The sequence below is a fragment of the Suncus etruscus genome, chromosome 6, assembly GCF_024139225.1.
Source record: "Suncus etruscus isolate mSunEtr1 chromosome 6, mSunEtr1.pri.cur, whole genome shotgun sequence".
NCBI classification, from domain to species: Eukaryota; Metazoa; Chordata; class Mammalia; order Eulipotyphla; family Soricidae; genus Suncus; species Suncus etruscus.
In genome coordinates, this window is record NC_064853.1 from 111,210,278 (window position 1) to 111,214,496 (window position 4,219).

The window sequence follows — 4,219 nt, forward strand, 5'->3', positions numbered from 1 at the left end:
ATTTTAGGTAATAGAAATTTTCTTACTATTTAGAGCTTATAATATGTGTGACACTTTCTTAATAAAAGTCAGAAATTCTAAGGACTAGAAAATGTAACAGAAATTTATTCCATCCTGGAATAAGAATCCTATTCAAAGGCTCTCCTTCCTGAATGTAGCTAAATGTAACAGAACCCACTGTTTAAGACAGGAAAAATGAATTATACCTCAAAAGAAATTACTAGAACTTGATAAGCAGCAGAAATAGAGAATTGAAACAATGTACAAGTTATTTAGTGGAGTGGCCTAACATATAAGACTACATTAGCAAACCTTTATTATTTTTATTATACTTTCTCATGAAAGATAATTTTCCATTTAACTGAGCTCCAGTGTGGATGTGGAAGCTCACAGATAGAATGGCTCTTATTTATTTTTTAATTTGTTTTTTTGTTTGGGAGCACTCTTTAGTGCTCAGGGCTTACTCCTAGTTGTGTGACAAAAGGCTCACTTCTGGCAGTGCTGAAGAACTCAGAGAAAGTTCTAGAGAATCAGACCTAGGTGAGCAGCAACAAGAGCACCCTACTTGCTGTATTTGCTCTCTGGTTTTAGAGTGCTCTTAAAAATCTGGAAAAATATGTTGACATACTGATAGATGGTAGAAAAGAAATGAGAGATTAGAGGGTGTTGATGTGCTAATAATATATATATGTATATATAATATGATAGAAAAATATCTACCATAGGAACATTTTACTTTGAGTAGGACTGGTAAATGTAGAAAAATGGTTTCTCAATGACAGCAGACATGGACTTATGAGAACAACTTTTCTAAGAGGGTCAGTGCTGACATCTTCAGAATCCCAGGTCTAGCACTAGGAAAGATAGTCATGACCTAGATGCATTAATATCAATTAGTTATGATGGCCTCACCAAGTAATAGAGCTCAGATTGTGGCAGTTACCTTCTAACTTTTAGGTAGCAGGAAACCATAGTTATTATAATGGCCAATAAGATTAGAGATTCAGCCAAAGGAACTTGACAATGAAGCATTGTAGAGATGCTCCACAAAACGTGTCAAACCTAGAGTCTAAAAAAATGGTCAAGAATTTTGAATCTGTAGTTCAAAAAAGGTTATATTAGGATATAAAATATTGAAGGGAGCAACTCAATATAGCATTACAATCTCTTAACTAATTTGTTAACCTTACTCAAATTTTAGATCTAAATTTTATTCACTAAACATACAGGCTACCATAACCAAAAGAAAATAAAGTTTTTGCTCTATTTTAGATATGCACCATACCTAATTCCTTTGGCTTTCCTTTTCTTATTTTAAGAGGTGCAGGTTATTTGGATCATACTCAGAAGTGCTGAGGACTTACTCTTGGCCTTGTGTTCAGGGATCACACTTAGCAAGCTCAGGGGACTATGTGTGGTGGCAAGACCTAGTCAGCTGTATGGGAAGGCAAGCATTGTTTTTGCTGTACTATCTCTCTCATCCACATCTAGTTATTTCTCTCTTGATATGTGTGTAGTTCTTTCTGTCTTGAAGTGAATGAGAATTAGAATGGAATATTAGATTGTAAGGGTAGAATTGAGTTTAAGTTCAGAGTTAACTATTAAGTTTAAGTTTCGGGTTAATTCTGCTTCCCACATAAATTTGGTTTTGGTTTAGGATTAATGGTTTGTTTCTCTTCTATAACCTAGCTTTGCTATAGACATGACTACAGTTAAGCCATGACAGGATTAAAGCTGTACTAATTAATTAATTAGTTGTTGCACTGGTGAAGGATTTCTCTCTCTCTCTCTCTCTTTATATATATATATATATATATATATATATATATATATATATATATATATATATATACACATATATATGTGTGTGTATGTATATATATTAAAATCAAAAGAAAAAGAAAAGATAAGGCCTCCCAATTCTTACCACAGGCTGTGTTCTTTACACTGACTATATAGAAAGAGGAGGTACAGTAAATGCACCTCAACCCAGGCCCTTTGCCTGGTCTGTATTGTGAATTGGGGGACAGAAAAAAAAAAAAAAAACACTGCAAAGAACAGAGAATCGGTCCCAGGGGCTAGGCCATGAAGGGCAGTCAGTTCCAGAAACTTCAAGGTCATATACCAGGACAATAAGGAGTGCAAGATATCTTGTATCTTGGGAACTTGTAGACAATAAATAGTATCTAACTACACCTGAAGGTTGGTGGGTGACCAATGAGTGCCTAAGACCTTCTTTACTGCTTCAACCAACCAGTTTAAACCTGGATGAAGAAATATGTACTAAGAAACTATAGTTTTACTCCTAGCTCGAAGCCCCACAACTTTATAAAAATATCTTATTAACATCCTTTAGGGGTTGTTGCCTGTGATAGGTGTAGCCTCTGCATGATAGAATGAACTCTTGCTTTTGCATTACTGACTCGTCTCCTAGCAGTCTTTGTGAGTAGGATCCTGAGTTTGGAGCTAACCTAAAGAGTAATTTTTATTTTAATTAGCTAAAGTTTAAATTGCTATATGTGACTAATCACATAAATATTGGACGGTAAAACTAGAGAAAATGACTTGAACTTAGACCCCCAGCTAACATCATGTACGAAGGTTAAATCCAAATGGATGAAAGACCTCGATATCAGACCCGAAACCATAAGATATATAGAACAACATGTAGGTAAAACACTCCAGGACATTGAGACTAAAGGCATCTTCAAGGAGGAAACTGCACTCTCCAAGCAAGTGAAAGCAGAGATTAACAGATGGGAATATATTAAACTGAGAAGCTTCTGCACCTCAAAAGAAATAGCGCCCAGTATACAAGAGCCCCCCACTGAGTGGGAGAAACTATTTACCCAATACCCATCAGATAAGGGGCTAATCTTCAAAATATACAAGGCACTGACAGAACTTTACAAGAAAAAAACATCTAATCCCATCAAAAAAATGGGGAGAAGAAATAGACACTTTGACAAAGAAGAAATACAAATGGCCAAAAGACACATGAAAAAATGCTCCACATCACTAATCATCAGGGAGATGCAAATCAAAACAACTATGAGGTACCACCTCCCACCCCAGAGATTGGCACACATCTCAAAGAATGAGAACAAGCAGTGTTGGTGGGGATGTGGAGAGACAGGAACTCTTATCCACTGCTGGTGGGAATGCCATCTAGTTCAACCTTTATGGAAAGCAATATGGTGATTCCTCCAAAAACTGGAAATCGAGCTCCCATACGACCCAGATATACCACTCCTAGGATTATACCCTAGGAACACAAAAATACAGTACAAAAATCCCTTCCTTACACCTATATTTATTGCAGCACTATTTATCATAGCAAGACTCTGGAAACAGCCAAGATACCCTTCAACAGACGGATGGCTAAAGAAACTGTGGTACATATACACAATGGAATATTATGCAGCTGTCAGGAGAGATGAAGTCATGAAATTTTCCTATACACGGATGTACATGGAATCTATTATGCTGAGTGAAATAAGTCAGAGAGAGAGAAAGACGCAGAATGGTCTCACTCATCTATGAGTTTTAAGAAAACTGAAAGACATTCTTGCAATAATAACTTTCAGACACAAAAGAGAAAAGAGCTGGAAGTTACAGCTCACCTCATGAAGCTCACCGCAAACAGGGATGAGTTTAGTTAGAGAAATAACTACATTTTGAACTATCCTAATAATGAGAATGTACAAGAAAATAGAAAACCTGTCTAGAGTACAGGGGTTTGGGTGGGGAGGAGTGAGATTTGGGGCATTGATGATGGGAATGTTGCACTGGTGATAGGTGGTGTTCTTTACATGACTGGAACCCAAACACAATCATGTATGTAATAAAGTTGTTTAAATAAAAAAAAAGAAATAAAGGTAATCAAAGGGTAATCAGAAGCTACTTTGAGAAACTCTATGCCACTAAAAATGAAAACCTGGAAGAAATGGATAAATTTTTGGAATCTTATAATCTTCCACGATTGAATGAAGAGGATGTAGCATATCTAAACACACTCATTACTATTGAGGAAATTAAGAAAGTAATCAAATGTCTGCCCAAAAACAAAAGCCCAGGCCCAGATGGATTTACTAATGAATTCTTTCAAACCTTTCAAGAGGAACTACTACCAATCCTGGCAAGACTCTTTCATGAAATTGAAAAAACAGGAAAACTTCTAAATAGCTTTTATGAAGCCAACATTACCTTAATACCTAAA

The 4,219-nt window shown here is 36.0% G+C and overlaps 1 pseudogene; it reads left to right on the forward strand.

The window, feature by feature from the left end:
- The first annotated feature begins 1,910 nt into the window (after positions 1 to 1,910).
- LOC126012623 (uncharacterized) lies at positions 1,911 to 2,032 on the forward strand (annotated as a pseudogene).
- The last annotated feature ends 2,187 nt before the right edge of the window (positions 2,033 to 4,219 follow it).